General features: G+C 37.3%; 1 protein-coding gene across 2 annotated transcripts in view; it reads right to left on the reverse strand.

Annotated features, from left to right (window-relative positions):
• The window catches only part of SYTL4 (synaptotagmin like 4), a 54,940-nt gene that overhangs the window by 33,356 nt on the left and 1,051 nt on the right, over positions 1-20,533 (reverse strand). The window lies entirely within an intron of this gene.

Consider the following 20,533-nt stretch of genomic DNA (forward strand, 5'->3'; position numbering starts at 1 on the left):
AACAGAAAAAAAGAAAGAACAGAAAAAAATGAGACAAAAAGGAAGAAGCAAAAGATAAGATGGTAGAAACAGCTTCAGTATATCAATAAACATAAAAAACATATATGAGCAAAACTCACACTTTAAAATACAGAGGTTAAACAGACTGGATAAGATTTAGAAGTCCAGCTATGTACCATTTTAAAAGGGACACATCTAAAATATAAAGATGAGGAAAATTGAAAGTAAAAAAGATGCAAAAGATATGTCAGGTAAATGCTAACTAAAAGAAGGTTGAAGTAGCTATATTAATATCTGAAAAATAAAACTTCAAGACAATAAAAGCACTATAAGAGATGAAGAAGATCACTACATACAGTAAATAAACCTGTGTGAAACAATAAAACACCTCCAAATATATAAAGGAAGATTAAGTATACCCAGAGAGGGAAATGGAAAAATCAGCCATCAACATGGGAGATTAATATACCTCTTTTAATGACTGACAGCACAAGCAGATAAAAAATTAGTAACTATACAGACAAGTTGAACAGAAAAATAAGTTTGATTTAATGGAAGCATATAGAATTCTATATCCAGTTGGAAAACCAAATTATTTTCAAGCACATATGGAACATTTACCCCCCCAAATAATCATGTAATAGGTTATAGTATCAGTCTCAGTAAATTTCAAAGAAATTATCCTCATACAAAACACAGTCTCTGACCACAAGGAATCAAATAGGAAGTCAATAACAAAAGATCATTTTTAATCCCAGTAGTTTTTGGAAATTTAGACACTTCTTAATAACTCGCAGGTCAAAGAAGAAATCGTAATTGTACTAAGTCTATCATTAGCATCTTAAAAAAGAAACCTGCTATCTGCTTCACCACACCACTCCCATACCATAGGATAGAATGTTTTCTAGAAATTCTAAAAGGAAAATACGGAATAAAAAATTATTTCATATGCAGTGAGTTAACTGACACCTTTTTATGGTAAATGGTACATCATATTTTGAAAAATAATAGAAGCACAATAAGAAAACCAGACAGACAGATCTGAAGTTTGAAAACCTGTGACCTTTCATATTCTCTCAATTGGCAGATGCTAGCATTTAGTGGAGAAACCAAAGCCTAAGAAAACTTGTTAAAGCCTTTCACTGAAATTCAGTCACAGGTGTGTAGTCAAAACAGCAAGGATTATCTACTGAGATCATAGCTCAGATTACATGAGGATCCAAACCTGAGCTCCAATGACAGTTTGTTCTATGTTAGTCACAGGGTGTCAAGACTCAAATGAAATATCTTGCTGTAGCATCCTTGTAGGACCTCATGCCCACAAGAAGATATTTTAGAAAAGATGGTTTGTTTACTTACAAAATTATTGTAACTTACAAATTATTTACAATTATATTGTACATTCTTTGTTTAAAATTAAGGGTAATATTTTAATGCAAATACTTACAAAAGTAAGGGGAAACTGACAAATCTACCACCAACATGGGAGGCTAACATACCTCTCTCAATTATTGATAGTATAAGCAGATAAAAAATTAGTAAATATATACACAAGTCAAAGAACACAATAAACATGATATAATTATATTTGTAGCATTATACATCCAAGTGGATATATCAAATTTATACCCTAATCCTACAGATTAGGAAATAAAAATAAATGAACATTAACACTAACACGGACACAGGTAGTTTTCAAGAAGGAGCGGAAGGGCTCTCTCAAATTATTTTAAATTCTGAAGACCAGTTATAAAAATGCAAAACTGGGCCAAACTGACAGGAAACTTCAAATAATGAATATAATAGTGTTAGACAAATTTGGGTTCAACTCCTAGCTCTGGCTATTTTTTAGTTATATGACCTTGAGCAAAGGCCTACAATATAAAGAAGATAATCAAAATATAGAATTTCTTGTAAGAATGGTTCTTAGTTTAAAAATCATTGTTAGTGTTCCCAAAATGGAAACATGTGAATTAGAAAAATACCAAGTAACATTCCTGCACTGGGCAGTAAACAGGCAGATTTTGCTGTTTAATTTGTTGGGCACATTAGCTCCTTCTCCCAAACATACAGTGCACATATAAATGTGAAGATGGCAATAGTTATGCTCAAACTAGAAACTTCTAACAGATGTGAAGTTCTTGGGGGCAGGCACTGTATCTGGACTTCATACCCGCTGGAACTTACTTATTAGCCCAGTATCTGATATACAGCATGAGCTCAATAAATGTTTACTGAGTGTCTTCACCCAGAAATCTGTTTGTATTTATATGTTTAAGCTTAAACTCACAGAAACTGAAGAGCAGTTACAAGACTGAAAAAAAAATGTTTTTATTTACCTAGTATGATGTCATAGTTAACAGCATGGACCCTGAAGCCAGACTGCCTGAATTCGAATCCCATCTTCACCATTTACTAGTTGTGTGACCTTATAAAGTTACTAAACCTCTCAGTGCCTCAATTTCCTTACTTGTAAAATGAAGAGAGTAATTGTACCTACCTTCTTGGACTTGTTTTAAAGATTAAATGAATTCTAGAAATATGCAAACTGCTTAAGGTAATGGAACATTGGGAATGCTAAGTGTTAGCCATTTTTATTTTGTCAGTTTTTATATGTGCATTCATGCTTTAATACTTAACTGGGTTGAAATGATATTTATTTTCTTTTAAAGAATATAGATCAATTGTGAGTTAACTGCACCTGGAAACCACTTAAAGTTTCAGGCACTTTTTTTTTTAATGAGAAACTATGCTGATGACTTTGGAGATGACAGAAGAATTTCAGAAAAATTGACCCTCGTTCAAGGGCATGAAGGTTGAACTGGTATTAAAATATTCCTCTAAACCTACAAGTAGAAATTATATGATGGCTTTGTGGGTAAATTTGATTGTATTAGCAGTCATGACCCACCAACGGGATATGATAAAAGCATCTTGCTGTTTGGGCCAAGTACAATGGAAAATTTTGGTAAAATTTACATCTCACTGATCATGAAAAAGTGAACCAGAGTCTTTGAAAGGATATTAGTTTAACCAAGAAGCCCTGAATTAAACTGGTATTGTAAAGCAAATGATGCTACATTTTACAGAGACTGAGAAGTGATGTGAGAAAATGTACACTGCTGCAGGTTAGATTCTGTTTGCTTTTGAACGTAGATATTTAGAACTGATCTAGCTATATCAAGAACCATGATGGTGTCTACATTCTCAAAAGGTTAGAATTGAAATTGGCCTACAAATTATAACTGAGCATGAAAATTATGGACTACAAAATGTCAGTGGACTTTTACATCTGGCCAAGATGAAGTAACACAAAATGGATTTCCACCCTGCCTGAAACAAGCCCCTCTGCCAAATGGATAAAATACATGAAATAACAATGGTTTTTAAGATACTGAGCATTAGGCAATGAAGGCCTGTGATCCCTGAGATTCGGGAGACAAATAGGGTGAGCACTCTGATTTTTACAGGCTCACTGTCTCAAGACAGATTCCACGCCACAGTGCAGAAAGGAAGAAGGAAAGCAGAGCCTGGTGAACTTCCTGAGCTGAGGTGACAGTGCTGAGAGTCTGGGAAAACCCAGATTAAACTAGAGTTCATAGGAGAGAGTACCTGAGAGAGCCACACAGGGAGAGATCTTCAAAGAGCTGCAAAGGGGCTCCCTAGAGTATTCAGCATAGGACTGATCAGCATATGGCATGCCTGTGAGAAATTACCCCAGGCCAGGGAAAGAACCAACTGAAGGAATTCAAAAGAAGAGTACCCATCACTTACAGGGGGTCGGAAGTAGTGCCTGTTCTATCAGCCAAACTGGAAAACCTCATTAGTCACAGGGCACAGGGCAAAGTATTCAGAAGGGTCTTGCCTCCATAATAGGAAGTAATTAGTCCTAGACTGTACACTGCTCTGGTCCCATCCAGCAAATCTAAACAGAAAGCCTGAAGGATACATTTGTTTCCAGGTAACTCAAGTGTATCCCAGAATAGAGCTCAAGAATATTTGTAGTAATACAAAGTATGCAACACCCAGCAATGTAAAATTCAAAATATCTGGTACCCAGTAAAAAAATTAACAGGCATGCAAAAAAGCAGGAAAATACAGTCCATGAGGAGGAGAAAAATCAAGCAAAAACTGACAAAGAACTGACATAAATGTTAGAATTAGCAAGCAAAGTCATTAAAAGTTATTATAACTGTATTCCATATTTCCAAAAAGTAAATAAAGACATAGAATATATTTTTAAAAGACCCAAATCAAACCTAGAGATAAAAACTACAACATCTGAGATGAAAAATATATAGAAAGGGATTTATAGCAGATTACACATTGTAATAGAAAAGATTAGTGAACTTGAAGACAGCAATAAAAACTATCCAAATGAAACAAGACTGAACAAGAAAAAAGACTGGAAAAAAAAACAGAGCATTAATGAGTTGTGAAACAACTTTAAGCTGCCTGATATATATGTAATTGGAGTCACGAAAGCAAATGTGGGCACTGAAAAAATATTTGAGGAAATAATAGGCAAAATTTTTCTAAATTTGATGACCATAAACTCACAGTTCCAAGAGCTCAATGAACTTCATGCACAAGAAATATAAAGAATACTTCATAGTCAAAATTTTTTAAGACCATAGATAATGAGAAGATCCTAAAAACAGCTTGGGTGAGGGAGAGGACACATTAAATACCATAGAACAAAGATAGTGATGAAAGAAAATTTATCATTGGAAACAATCAATGCAAATAAGAAGACACTAGAATCTCTCTAAAATACTGAAAGGAAAAAAACCTGTCGACCTAATATTCTAAACCCAGTGAAATATCCTTCAAAACCAGAGGTGAAATAAAGACTTTTTCAAATATGCACAAATTGAAAGAATTAATTGCCAGCAGACCTGCACTATAAAAAACAATGTTAAAGTCATTCAGGTAGAAGAAAAATAATGACAGATAGAAATATGGGTGTACACAATGGAGTGAAGAGTACATCAACACTGTGTGAGTAAAAATACCTTTTCTTATTATTTAAATTATATTTAAAATATATTCAACTGTTTAAAGCATATATATAATGTGAGATTCAAAACATATGCAAAATGAAGTTGGAAGACTTATGAAACCTGATTCAAGACTTATTATAAATCTACTAAAATCAAGTGACTGTGGTATTGGCATATAGATAGCTAAATAGATTAATGGAACAGAATAGAGTTCAGAAATAAGTCCTTGTGTTTACATTTACTCAATTTTTGATACAGGTACAAAGTTATTCAGTGGAGAAATAATAAACTTTTCAACAAATGATGCTGGAAAAAGTAGGTAGCCATATGCAAAATAAAGGTAAAGATTTCTTAGATATGACATCTAAACATGACCTGGAACTTGATAAATTAGACTTCATTAAAATTTTAAACTTCTGTTCCTTTAAATAAGCTATTAAGAAAATAAAAAGACAAACCATATACTGAAAGAAAATATTTGCAAATAGCATATCCAATAGGACTTGTATCCAGCATATATAAAGAACTCTCAAAACTCTATAATTAAAAAAAAATTTTTTTTAAGTGCACAAAGTTTTTGAACAAATACATTACCAAAGAAGACATATGAATAGCAAATAAGCACATGTAAAGATGCACAACATCATTAATCATTAGGGAAGTACAAAATAAAATCACAGTAAGATACCACTACACACTTATTAGAATGGCTAAAATAAAAAATGTACCAAATGTTGGCCAGGTTAGAAGCAACTGGAACTCTCATACACTGCAGTGGGACTGTAAAATGGTACAACCACACTGGAAAACATTTTAGTATAGTAGTTTCTCAAGAAGTTAAATATATATCTCCCATACAACCCAGGCTCTTTAGTATTTACCAAAGAAAAGCATAGTTTCATGCAAAGACTTAGATGTGAATATTAATAACAGCATTATTCATAATAGCCAAAAACTGGAAACAATCCAAATGTTGATTAAGAGATGAATGGATTAAAAAAGGTGGTATATTCATAAATGGAATACTACTCAGCAAAGAAAAGAATGCCCTACTGACACCCACAGCATTATGGACAAAATCTCCATTATGCTGGCTGAAAAAAAAATCATACAAAACAAACACAAACTACATGATTTCATTTATATAAAACTCAAGAAAATGCAAATGAATCTATAGTGACAGAAAACACATCAGTGACTACCAGAGAGGGCAGAGGTATAGTACAGAAAGGGACAGGAATGAAGGATCATAAATGGCACAAGGAAATCTTTGAAAGTGATGGCTATGTTTACTATTTTGATTTTGGTGATGATTTCATGGGTATACACAAATGTCAGTATTTATCCAATTGGATACTTTAAGTGTTCAGTTTGTTGTATGTAAATTATACCTTAAGTTGTTTTTAAAGTTTTAAGATTAAATGCAACTAAACCCTATTGTAATCAGAAGCTTTACAATCATAGAATACCTATAAGGCCTTAGGAGACTTCCAATGCATTCAAACAGGTAAGTGTTGTTTTATGTCAAAGGATATTTTTACAAAAATATAAATGACACAGGGCACATTTGAAAATTTTTTCTTATTCAATGTTGTTGCTAAGAGAAGAATTTAGTGAGTTTTGAACTAACAAGACAAGAAATAACAAGTTTTGGCGAGGATTTGGAGAAAGGGAAACCTCATACACTGCTGGTGGGATTGTAAATTAGTGCAGCCACAATGGAAAGCAGTATGGAAGTTTCTCAAAAAACTAAAATTAGAAATACCATACTACCCAGCAATTCTACTCCTGGATATTTACCGAAAGAAAAAAAGTCACTGATTAGAAAAGACATATGCACTCCTAAGATTATTGCAGCATTATTTACAATAGCCAACTTTTGGAAGCTACCTAAATGTCCATAGAAAGATGAATGGATAAAGATGGTACATATAAAAATGGAATATTACTCAGCCACAAAAAGAATGAAATCTTGCCATCTGTAAAAACATGGATGGACCTAGGAGGTATCATGCTAAATGACATTGGTCAGACAGAAAAAGACCAATACCATATGGTTTCACTTATATGTAGAATCTAAAAACAAAACAAATGAACAAACAAAGCAAAAATAGAGGCACAGAGAAACAGACTGGTGGTTGTCACAGGGAAGGGAGGTGGGAGGAGAGGTGAAATAAAGGTGGAAAAAAAGCTACCAAGAATGTTTGATATCTTGATCTGGGTGATGGTTACATGAGTATATACACATGCCAAAATTCATCAAGCTGTACACTAAGATTTGTGCTTTTTTTTTTTTTTTGGTTTCTCCATAACCTATCTTTATTTCAAGAGTCTGTTTTAGATCTTTTATTTCTGTTACAGTAACTAGTTTAGGGTCATTATGGGGAAGCTCTGGCTCAGAATTTTCCCTCAGGATTGGGGTGGCCACTATGGGTGAAGTCTTGTCTTCAATTAAATTAAGACCAAACCTTCCCACAGGATCTACTCCAATGACATCTGCATTGAGTCCGTAACACAAGGAGCAATTACAGGGTCTGAGTTTAAGTCTTGAGGTTTAGGTATAGTTAATAAGAGGGGGTTACACTGTCTGTCCTGGCAATTATCAGGAGGAATTCCTTTAGCCAAGTGGAGCTTTCTTTCTTTTTTTTTTTTTTGAGAGGACATCTCTCATATTTATTGATCAAATGGTTGTTAACAACAATAAAATTCAGTATAGGGGGGTCAATGCTCAATGTACAATCATTAATCCATCTCAAGCCTAACTCTCGTCAGTCTCCAATCTTCTGAAGCATAACGAACAAGTTCTTACATGGTGAACGAATTGTTACATAGTGAATAAATTCTTACATGGTGAACAGTACAAGGGCATTCATCACAGAAACTTTCGGTTTTGATCACGCATTATGAACTATAAACAATCAGGTCAAATATGAATATTCATTTGATTTTTATACTTGATTTATATGTTGATCCCACATTTCTCCCTTTATTATTATTATTATTTTTATTTTTAATAAAATGCTGAAGTGGTAGGTAGATGCAAGATAAAGGTAGAAAACATAGTTTAGTGTTGTAGGAGAGCAATTGTAGATGATCAGGTGTGTGCCTGTAGACTATGTGTTAATCCAAGCTAGACAAGGGCAATAAACCATCCACGGATGCAGAAGATTTCTCTCAAAGCAGGGGGGATGAGGTTCTGAGCCTCACCTCTGTTGATCCCCAATTTCTCACCTGATGGCCCCCCTGCGAGATTTGTGCATTTTATTGTATGTACCTCAATAAAAAACTTTTTTAAATGACAGTGAGGTTCCAACAACTTTTCTAATTAATTAATTTTAAAAAGACAAGAGTGTGCAAAGACAGCATGCTCAGAGCTGAGAAGATGGAACAACACAACACGTTTGTACGTAACTGTTTCCTGGAACTTTAATTAGAGTACCATGATTTAGTAAGTGCATCCAGCCACACACTGCTTTGATTTGTAGATGTATATGTTTTGTGAGGTATCAAAATCAGCTATGACAGTCATTAAAGTCAAGTATAAAAATAAACAGAACTTAGAATCAGACCTGCAAGTAGCTGTACCATAAACAAAGATTTTATTGAAACAAAGTGCACTTCATGTCAATGCTCTCATCAAAATGACAGCAAAGGTTTTATACCATTAGTAAATATGAAAATTAATTTTAAACAGCATTCATTTCATCCCATCCTTTATTTCTGTTTTTGTGAATGCCTTATATAATATCTGTACAAGTAATACTACGTAATACATAAGATTATATAATGCACAATATTAATGGTAAATAATACTTCATAAATATACATATATTAGGGGTAATCAAAATTTTTGGTGGTAAGGGAGAGTGACTGAAAAATGTTTGGAAACACTTCACTTAAAGGAGGGTGAAAGGAAACCATTCTCACAAACTGCTGTATGTAATTGTGATTCTGCTGGCCTATGTTTTGTGATTCTGCTGGCCTACGGTTAAGATGTATGTTAATTCAGAGACTATAAATCATCCTGATGACTGTAATGCAGTTGCCCTGATACAAGCAGGGCAGCCTAGTAAGTAAGGATTTGTGCTGCCATAAGTTACATTCCAAAGTGGACTCTATTAAGCTAATTGTGACCAAGGCAATTACCATATTTGAAGCAGGGCAATCTAAAGCACTGTCAGAATTAATACCTATTATGTGCGTGGGTTTCCAAAACAGGAGAGAAGCATAACCCTAAAGGCTAGGAAATCCAGCTTCCTTTGGAACAAGAAAGAACTAATTATTTGAAAATCTAAAGGTAGAGAAGAGAGGATCTTAGAGCACAGAAAATTGAGACCAAAACAGAGTATGTGAGGAGTCTGCAGAACTTAAAAAAAAAAAAGATTCCACATCACTAATTATCAGGAAAATGCAAATTAAAACCACAATGAGGTATCACCTCACACCAGTTAGGATGGCCAACATCGAAAGGACTAGAAACAACAAATGCTGATGAGGATGTGGAGAAAGGGGAACCTTCCTACACTGTTGGTGGGAATGTAAATCAGTTCAACCATTGTGGAAAGCAATATGGAGTTTCCTCAAAAAACTAAAAATAGAAATGCCATTTGACCCAGGAATTCCACTTCTAGGAATGTACCCAAAGGAAACAAAATCTCAGATTCAAAAAGACATATGCACCCCTACGTTTATTGCAGCACTATTTACAATAGCCAAGAAATGGAAGCAACCTAAGTGTTCATCAGCAGATGAATGGATAAAGAAGAGGTGGTACATATACACAATGGAATACTATTCAGCCATGAGAAGAAAACAAATCCTACCCTTTGCAACAACATGAATGGAGCTAGAGAGTATTATGCTCAGTGAAATATGCCAGGCAGAGAAAGACAAGTACCAAATGATTTTCCTCATTTGTGGAGCGTAACAACGAAGCAAAACTGAAGGAACAAAACAGCAGCAGACTCACAGACTCCAAGAAGGGACTAGCATTTACCAAAGGGGAGGGGTGGGGGAGAAAAATTAAAAAAGGACTTCATGAAGAAAAGAAAGCTTCCAGGGATGTAGGGCTTCCCTAAAGCCCCTTGTTTGGATGCAGCCACCTGCACACAAAGGCACCAAATAATGCTATCTTTTTGTTTGGTAACAGCTGAATGAGCATGCGGCACCACTTACACAGAATTAATTGTTTACACTGAAGTCTGTGTTGGTTATTTTATCAACTGTCCCATTCAACTGCAGGGTGATGTCCTCCCAAGAAAACGACTCTAAATATACATATTAAAATGTGTCAGTCTTAGCTACCTCGTCAAGGCTACTCAAATTTAAGGTAAATTTAAGGTAGATTCAAATTGCAAAGCTGCGAAGTCTGGTTTCTCAGACCCTTCCAAGTTCCCTTTGGATAAAGAACCCCCATCTCATACCCCCAACCCCCTTCTGATCCTGGATTAAATAATCTAAATGTATCTGGCACCAGATTGCTCTGTGAGACCTCCCCCTGCTGTCCTGTACTTATCCCTGAATGTCTGTGTCGTTTCAAAGCTTCAAACTCCTCCTCTTTCCCTGACCTGCAACTCCATATTCTACACTGCTTACAGAATGTACTGGTTCGGAGGGCCAACTATGTGCTAGCTGGCTAAGGATATAAGAATAATGCACAACTAAACTATGTTTTCTACCTTTATCTTGCATCTACCTACCACTTCAGCATTTTATTAAAAATAATAATAATAATAATAATAATAATAAGGGAGAAATGTGGGATTCACATATAAATCAAGTATAAAAACCAAACGAATATTCATATTTGACCTGATTGTTTATAGTTCATAATGCGTGATCAAAACTGAAAGTTTCTGTGATGACTGCCCTTGCACTGTTCACCATGTAAAAACATATCCACTATGTAAGAATTTGTTCACCATATAAAAACTTGTTCATTATGCTTCAGAAGATTGAAGACTGTTGAGAATTAGGCTTGGGGTGGATTAATGATTGTGCATTGAGTCCCCTATACAGAATTTTATTGTTGTCAACAACCATTTGATCAATAAATATGAGAGATGCCCTCTCAAAAAAAAAAGAATAACGCACAGTCCCTGCCCACAAAGAGCTCACAGTCTATGGAAGGAGATACTTAAACAGATAATCATTAAGGAACACGGTTACAAATATACACACAGGGCATAATTATTAGAATATCAAGGTGGGGACCCACTCCAGCTTGGGGAGAGGGTCTAGAAAGAGATACCAGCAGTAGCACAGGAACTGGTTGTAAATAATGTATATCAGTTGGTTAACCAGGTAGACTGCACAGCATTTACAAAAGCATGGAGGAATAAAGCAACATGGCATGGGCGAGCAGTGCATGGAAGGTGACAGTAAATTGTAAGGGAGGATGTAGAGGAGGCAAGTGGGGATCCTCTCACATGGGGGAGGAGCTTAATATGCTATGCTAAGAAACATGGAAAATTAGCCCTTGACAATAGGAACCACTGAAGAGTTTTAGGTAAGGCAAGGACTTGTCACTCTGACAGTTACACAGAATACAGATTTGAGGATAAAGGCAGCTGGTAGATGGTGAGAGCCCATAGTAGAGAGCAGGGGTAATAGAGATGGAAAGGGAGGTACTGACAACATAACACTGATGTTAAGGTCTGCGGGACCTGTGAATGTTCTGTAACACCGAATAGCCTCTTCTACTAGGACTTGGAGTTCTGATGTGCTAGATTCCTAACTAAGAACAGTATTGCCTAGAATAGTGCCTAGAGCACTGGATCTGGAGCCAGGCTACCTGAGTTAAAATCACAGCTTCATTAGGTTTTAGCTGTGACCTTGGGCAAGTTATTCAACCTCCCTAAGTCTCCTTTTCCTCATTTACAAAAAACAGTGATTAATAATCAGGGTACCTGCATAAGGCTGTGAGGATTCAAGTATACATCATGAGTAAATAGCATAGCATAGTGCTGATCTAGAATAAGTACCCAATATTGGTAGCTGTTTAGTTCTAATTATTATAACCATCTGCTTTAGAAAATATATGAGCATATGGCTGTTTTGACATCTTACTATGAAATTTGAGAAATCTGATCAGTATTCTTGCCCAGATGGAAAGTCACTGTACTGCTCTGCATAGAGGTGGGCTGACAAGCATAAATATTAAGCAAATGTTAGTAATTAGATATGATCAGTTTAAAAGATATTTATTTATACACTGTTCCAGACAGGATTTAAAGTGTCTTACAAAAATATATAAAACATAACAAAATAGCATTAATTTTAAAAATAGGATCAAAAAGAAGAAAAACAGAGTGGGGACAGAATAGAGAAGTCAGAATCAAGACTCCAAAACCAAAGGGCAACTAGGGTTTCCCAGTGGTTGGCTGGGGTCTAGACTCCTGCAGGCCTACCCATAGAGCACATCTATGCCCCCAGGCCTGCCTGCACTGGGGCCCATTCTGAAAAGTGTTAGGGTAGCCAAGTTGTTGTTTATTTTCCCTAAACAATGAGAAATTTACAGCTCTCAATTTTACAAAATTCTGATTCTGGTTTTGCACTAAGGTTCTTTTGCCCCTATAATCCTTTTCAAAATAGGTTTTACAAAAGTGAAGTTTGCATATACTGAGGCATTCTGCAGTTTTAGCTCCTTTTAAGACATTCACCGACTGATGAAGAAAAAGTAAAAGAAGGTGATGATGATGATGATGATGGTAGCAGCTACCACTTCTATAATGCTTACTATGTATCAAGCACTTTTCTAAGCCCTTTATGTGCATGGAGTCATCTAGTTTTCACAATCATATTATGAGGTAGGTACTACATTATTGTGTTTTACAAATGGGGAAAGTGACGGACACATAGAGGAAATAACTTGCCCAAGGTCACACACCCTGTAAGTGACAGTCTGGTTTCTGAATTCAGGCAGTCTGGTTCCAAAGTTCAAGCTCTTAATCACTATGCTATGCAGTTTCTTCATATTCTGATAATATTGCTTTGTACATGGTAATATTTGGGAAAGGGGACATCCTGCCCTCAGGAACTGTAGAGTTTTTAAAAAGTCCTCAGCTAATAGCAGAGGAGGCTTGGTCCAGCTTGCTTTCTCAGTCCCCTGACCTTCCCACACAATAATGTGTAACAGATTCTGAGCAAGTCTACACATGGGAACAGACCCATTCCCCTCATCCAGAACATCTCTTCTAAAGAATGAAAGGAGCATTGGGAGGAGTACCTAAAGTAAAATCTCTTTTGTTAGCCTTAAAATCATGGGAGGGACAATTTCCTCCAGATTGAATCCAAGTGGTTACCTTTCAATATCACCAAATTCTGTTCATAAATAGTTTGAAGAAATCCCACCTAAAATTGTGGCTTTATTTTCATGATTTCACACTTTTTTCCTGCTTTTCAGCCACTTTAGGTGTTTTAAACCTACCACTAACCCTAGAAAGCAGATAGCCATATATGTGGAAAACAGAAGTAGGAAAGGTTATAAAAACAAGACCATGTGTCTAAACACCCATTTTGGGAACAGGGAAAGTGCATATATTAAGACATACCCCATTTGGCTTTCCAGCTTACGAGACCTACACTTGGAGCTGCTTCTCCCATGAGTCAGGCAGGCTCACAAGAGCCCCATGAGGTTGATGGGTGAGAGATGACCTGTTCATCCTCTTCTCTCCCAAAGTCCCTTTCTTTAACAGCCCCAACATGTAAAAGGATCAAAACTTTCCAACTGAAAGAATAGAACGTTTTAAAATCCAGGTCACTTATATGCATAAAACTTTTTTTAAAGTCTGGTGAGAGCTGACACTTATCATCTTTCAATAAGCCTCATAACTGCATGGAATACCATTATCTTTCCTTAATCAACAAGCTGTGATAAACCAGGACCCCTATAGGGAAGACCCTCTTCTCCTGCCACCATCACAGATGATAGGGATTTCTAAACCGAACCCTAGCTAGCATCTAATTCTTTCCTTCAGGCCACATCAGCTAAAAATCACCCACACAGTCCCCTTAAATGAGAAATCATGATGGTTTGTGACTAATCCAGCCCATGTTCACACATAACTGTGATTTCATGCATTTGGTTTCTTTTTAATTTTAGGGATGCTGTGATCTAGCTATGGCCACAGAAACCTTAAACACAAATAAATAACCTATAGCTGAACTTAAATCAAACTATACATGGCGGATAATTTTAATTTTAAGGTGTTACTTAAGGCATATAAGACATAAGTTAAGTGCTAATTTCTTTCATTAGGAAATACATACAGGAGTACATGTACATCAAAGACTAGGTATAAATTGGAAAATATAAAATAAAGGTAAAATATTAATATACTGCAAGTCCTCTTTCTAACCTGCTTAACCATAATTACTTTACACATTACATCAAATCCCTAGAATAAGATTAGTACATGCATTATCAACATCTGGTCTACAGCTAGAAGCAATGTCCTTATATTTAAAAAAAATACTAAAGTATAAAAAGCTTAAAACTGCTAAAATGTTCAAATTACATGTGTATATATTTGTTTTATCTTCCATTCTGACCTGGCATATGGAAGTACATTAACAAGTTCTAAGGGAGAAGGAGATATGAATTTTCTTAATTCAGTTAATATAATTTATAATAAAGCAAGGCACTCAAAATGTCTAGATGGACTTTTCTAGCCCAATGTATGGAAATATTTGAGCTTGGTATTATTATTCTAAATAAAACTACACACTCAGTAATCAACGTATTATTGAGGTTGCCCTTTTATTTTATAAAAATGAAAAATCCCTACCACTAGATAGTAAGCTATGTGAGAGAAGGGACTTGGTTTTGTTCATCAGTTATGTTCAGTGTGTAAAGTGCTCTCTGGCACATAATATGCACACAATAAATATTTGTTGAATAAATGAGCTGGCATCAAAAATACCAAATATCATATTCAGCCACACCCAAAAGCTTATCACTAAGGACTTTACTTTTGATATCATTAATTCAAATATTTCACTCTGACTGCAACCCCTATCCTTCTAACCTATTCATTCAATGACCTTCCCCTGCCCCACACTGGTTTTCAGACCTCATGAGGGAGAAGTAGTCTTCGATAGTCCTTTTGGCTTTCATCCTGTCAACTCCATCCCGACTTCACTTCCTTTCCTAGACAATTTGGATTCTTTTGTTCCAACTGCACTTTTGTCAGTATACTCAATAACCAATTTTAATTTCAAATATAGGATAAAAACATAAACCTAGAAGAGCCCAGGTGTTGTCCTTTATGCCTGCATTGAAACTACTGAAATCTACTAAAGAAAAAAATCACAATCTGGTACACTATTATCAATATGAATTCTTAGTCACCAAGCTCAACTCAATACTTACTGACACTCCAACTATGCTTCCCTGATCCTAGCTTGCTCTCCTGTTCACCATGATAACTATTTCATGAATGAAATGAAGACATTTTTATGTTTGCCTATCAATTCAGGAAAATTGTAAAAAGGTAATATTCAATTTTAAAAAGGGAAGATGTAATAAGGACTCTCATACTTTGTTGGCAAATGTAAATTTGTAAAACCTGTTAGAGGAAGCAATGTGACAATCTGATTACTAAAAGATTGAACTTCAGGGAAATTATCACAATTGCCACTGTATCACTGATTATATGATACATTGTTCACCACATACCTCTCCCGCTGAAATAAATTCCATGAGAAAAAGGCCATCGTCTATCTTCTTCTCCACTGTATTGCAAGCACCTAGCCTAGAAACTGGCACACTGTAGACCCTCAGTAAATCAACCCATGCTTTCTGATATGTTGCAAGTAATAGTTTAGGACGCTGATACCAAAGCTATTCTGATGCCTGAGTTGATAGTGCTACAAACAAGAAACACTGCAGGTGCCATGGACATTTTTCATCTCTTAAGAATTACCTGAGTTCAGGGTAGCTTTAGACAGTCACAGATCTGAAATCCACATGTCTCATTACTTCAGCTATTCTGCCAGCACTGTCCTATCTCCTGCCCTCTTGCATTCCTGTCACAGCCACCCAGAAAAATCCCCTAGATTGTCTTCACCCTGTTCCTGTGCCCAGGCTGATGAGCACTGCTAGAGAGAATGGCTACTGGGCTCTGTGACTTTGGACAGAGACATGAATTTGAATTAGTAATCAAACCTTTTATTTTTCTTTTGCTCACTAGGATGTGGCAGCCTAGATGATATGCCCCAACTCCTCAGCACTCTCATCAGATGGGCTCTCCCTCAAAATCCCACCCTTGCCCAGCTCCTTCCTTCTCCACAGTTTCAGCAATCCTGCCCTCCTGCCCCCCTGTCTCTATGGAAGAGCTGCCTTCCTCTCTCTAAAGACAGTCTTTTCACCCCTCTCATTCTGGAGCCCCCACCCTCCTGCTTCCTCAGCAACCACATATCATCACAGAAGCTCTGTGCCATCTATGCATAAAGGGGCTCATCTCTCTCCTCTATTTAAAACAAACAAAACTAACATTTTCTTATCTCCTGTACCCTAGTGTCTATAAGAAACACTCTCCTTCCCATCATGGCCAACCCTCTTCAAAGTGTATACTGTATTCCTTATCACTCCTTTATAGTGCTCACTCCCCAAGCCTCCACAATCTATCTGCCTTCCCTCCTCCTGCTGTACTGATGTTGTCATTGACCTCCTAATTGCCAAATCTAATGAACATGTTTTTTAAATGTTTTATAGTGTGTTTTATCTGATTACAAGAGGGGTACACGTCAGGAATAAAGTTATGACATATGACTAGAGACAGAAAAACTTGCACTATATAATAGGCAATGGGTAAATATCCCTAATAAATAAAGTGTTCTTACAAATTCAGTAAAAAGCTCTAAAGAAAAATGTACAAAGGATATTAAGGAGCAAATTTCAGGGAAAATATAAATAGCTAACATACATGAAAAGATACTCAGCCTCACTAGTGATCAGAGAAACGCAGGTTGAATCAGTTAGATACTATTGTTTACCTATCAGATTGGCAAAAATTAAAGACTGTCCATCCTCAGCAAGGGCATGAGGAAAAGCACTCTCAAGGGTGAGAACAGGAACCCTCTTGGATGTCAGTTTGGTATTGCCTATTCACATTTGTAAATGTACATAAACTTTGACCCACAGAATATTTGTGTGTGTGTGTGTGTGTGTGTGTGTGTGTGTGTGTGTGTGTGTGTGTGTGTATCTGTATCTATATCCACCCTTGAGCATTGTGCAGAGGTGTTTATTGAAGCCTTGTGGTGGCTTGGACTAGAGTGATAGAGGAGTGGAGACATGGCAGAATATGTGACACAGGTGGAAGATCAGGTCTACAGGACTTGTTGATTAACTGAGAGGAATCAGGGGTGATCCTAGGTTCTTATCTTGAGCAACTGAATGGATGATAGTTCCATATTACTGAGATAGCAGAGGCTGACAGAAGCGGGTGGGGATGTGAGAAGAATCAGGAGTCCTGTCCCAACCTTGTTACTTTTGAGATGTCTGCTTGACATCCAAGTAGAGATGCCACACAGAGCACTGGATATATGAGGCCGCAGCTTAGAAGAAAGGCTTGGGCCAGAGACCTAAGTGTGGGAGTGATGAGTGTATAGATATATAGTATTTAAAGCCAAGGGGCTGGAGGAGTACTTCTAGAAAGACTTTGGATAGAGGAAAGTCCAAGGGATGAGCCCTGTATCACTCCAGTATTCAGAGACTAGGGAGATAATTTTAGTAGAAGAGGTGGCTAAGCAGAAGTTTTTTGTACAGCTTGAGTTTTAAAGACATTAACATAGATCAAATGATGGAGAATCATATATTTACCACCGTATCAAGGGGCCTAACTTCACCCAGACCTGTCTTTAAAGGGAGTCTATCTTTTTTCTTTCTGAATAGTTCAAAACACACTTAAACAGAATAGCACTTCTTTTTCTTTTATGTTATATAGTGGTTTCCTCACACTGCATAATTCTCCTAGTATAAAATACTCATTTACTCACATAGCACTCAGCAATGGCTTTTCTATAAAGTGTATAATCTAATAACCACCGCATGCCTAAAAGGCTAAGAGAGACTTCAGGCCAGAAGCCTAAATTGTAGCATCTTTTATTTTGGGGGGCTGTTCACTTCCCCATTGCACAGTAAGTTTTCCAGATTCTTTACTGAAGACACCAAATGCCTGGAAGGCCTCAAGACATCTGAAAAACCACACCCTCTCCTCTCAGTGCAACCCCCTTCCTGCCAACAAGAAGCACAGAGTCTTTGCATTTCCACTTTCAACTTAAGAACTTTGCATCCAGAGACTCAGGCTTTAAAAAAAAAAGAGAGGAAGTACTTCCAACTAGGTCAAAGTTGTCATCAGGAATTCAGTCTCAATGCACAACTCAGCTGAAGGAAAGCTGTGTGAGAACTGGGCCTGGGGTGACCTTACACTGTAGGGCAACAGACTGGGGACGCTTAGTTTCAGGTCCAGGGAGCACAAAAGAGTGCCAGTTCCTAGAAGGGTGATAGCATTCATTAATTCTCTTAACAAACATTAGTAAGCACCTATGATGTACCATGCTCTGTTATGGTTGCTGGGGTCCCCTGGTGAATAAAACAGACAGAAATCCCTGTCCACATGGAAGTTACATTTTGGAGTGGAGAGAGGGGCAGACAGTAAGAAAGAAAAAAAGAATAAAATATGCAATATGTTACATTAACAAAATGAGGTAGGGAAGGGGCATGTAGAATGTTCAGGGAAGGGGCTGCAAGTTTAAATAGTGAGGCTGGGGAAGGCCTCACTAAGGCGACATTTAAGTACAAACTCCTAGCTGTCGGATTTCAAGTGCTCAGGAAGGTGTTTTCTGTACAATCTCACCACCATCAGGCTTCAGGTCCTTGAAGGCAGGGGATCCCCAGCCTAGCACAAATATTTGTTACTCTCTCCTGCTTTATGCAAAGAGAGCTCCAAGATCCAGACCTTGCCCTTTATCGAGGTTACAACAACCTTCCAGGTGGAAAAACAACTAAGAGAGGTGTTAAGGGCTTTCCTGAGGTGTAAATAAAGTGCTTTAGGATACAGGATAACTGGCAATTCAGCTTGGGGGAAGGAATGTGTGTTCAGTTAAGGTTATGCAAAGGAGGTGATTTTAGAGCTAAATCTTGAGAGATGAATAGGAATTAATGGCAGGAGAGTGGATATGAGTGGCAAGTTAGCATTTCAGGAAAATAAAAGGAGGGGAACAGTTTGAGCAAAGGCCCAGAGATGCAATCAGGGAGGACATGTTCTCCTGGACTGTCCCTGCCTAAAGTACTCCATCCATCCCTCCATACAGCAAGCAAGCACACACTTACCCTCAGGCTCTCTGGTCTGGTGGTTGGAAAATCCTTATCACTTACCACACCCTCATTTCTTCCCTAACCAGCAGTGAAGGAAGACTGTTGAGTCAAGCATACATCCCTAGAATCCAGGGTTACCCTCTGCTAACTTCAGGACAGTGACTACTGAGAAGAGAGCATGAGAAGTCCCACTCAGCCAGGTACATGGGGGTGGGGGGTATGCTTAGAGTGGCCATGTGGCAGTCGGCCCCATGTTGGAAGGAAGTGGCGAAGGAGGTAAGACATCAGTGATCTAAGTGGTCCAAAGTCTCTGCAGTGCATCTGAGGTGGATAGGATCAAAATTTATGCTTCATCTTAGAAGGGTAATTTTTAATCACGTAATCCAAACCCTTGCGCTATTGAGTGTCCCAAACATCTGAGAGCAGAGGTGGTGTGACACGGGATAGAACACAAGCTCAGCAGTCAGATGGCCCAGCTCTGACCCTCATCAGCTGGGTGATCTGGGGAGGACCCTTAACCTCTCAGAGATTTCTTTTCATTACAACCTAGTTCTAGTTGTAGTGCCTACCACATAGAATTATGAGGATTACATGAGATAATTATGTAAAGAACTTATCACACTGCACAGCTCAATGGATTCTAACAACCATTATTAGCAGCAGCCTTTAAGGGGAAAAGCTCAGAGAACATCAACCAGGATGCTACATTCACTCACTGACCAATTACCCCAGGACAGGACTCCAAGCCCCATTTCACTGCTCTGACCTAGAGTAAGGCACCAAGATTAGTGTTACCATAAATGTTCATGCCTTGCTAGGAAGTCTCACAAGCCACGGTGTTGGTCTTTTCCTACTTGGATTTCCAGCAATTGCTAAAAAAAAAAAAAAAAAAACCTCCAACTCCAACAAAAAACTTCATCAGGGCCTTAAGTCTTTGAATTAAACATTGTTCTCTCCACAGCCCAACATGGGTAAACACATTAGGGCATTAACACCTTAATATTAATGAATTGATGAGGGGTGGGGGTGGGGAGCTGAAAGAGCAGAAAAGAAGCCAGTTAAAAATAGGAGGTCCAGGATGTACTGAAAACTAATTTCTGCTACAGATGCATGAGGTCTAGGGTCAACCCTGCCAAAACAGTATTCTGGAATGCTAAGTCCTCTGGTCCTGAATTAGCTGGGTACTGGGGGAGAAAAAAAGTTTGGTTAA

This window comes from Manis javanica, chromosome X (assembly GCF_040802235.1).
Source record: "Manis javanica isolate MJ-LG chromosome X, MJ_LKY, whole genome shotgun sequence".
In the NCBI taxonomy this organism is placed as follows: domain Eukaryota; kingdom Metazoa; phylum Chordata; class Mammalia; order Pholidota; family Manidae; genus Manis; species Manis javanica.